A 214-nucleotide genomic window follows, 5' to 3' on the forward strand; every position below is an offset into this window, starting at 1 on the left:
CATAAGGGGAAGTTGGAAGCAGAGACAACACAGGTGGGGGATGTGCATTCACATGGGTCCAAGGTCAATGGAAACCTGGCAGGATGTTTGCAGCTCTCAGGATCAGACCGCCCACATGGGGCTGTTCCTAGAGGCAGACACACAGAGTCCCAGTAAGGATGAAGGCAAAGGGCAAGAGAGGAGCAGTTCCCAGTGTCTATCACTCTTAAACAAA

Source organism: Echinops telfairi, unplaced genomic scaffold, assembly GCF_000313985.2.
Source record: "Echinops telfairi isolate 266 unplaced genomic scaffold, ASM31398v2 ScPeMD7_5;HRSCAF=22, whole genome shotgun sequence".
Taxonomy (NCBI): Eukaryota; Metazoa; Chordata; class Mammalia; order Afrosoricida; family Tenrecidae; genus Echinops; species Echinops telfairi.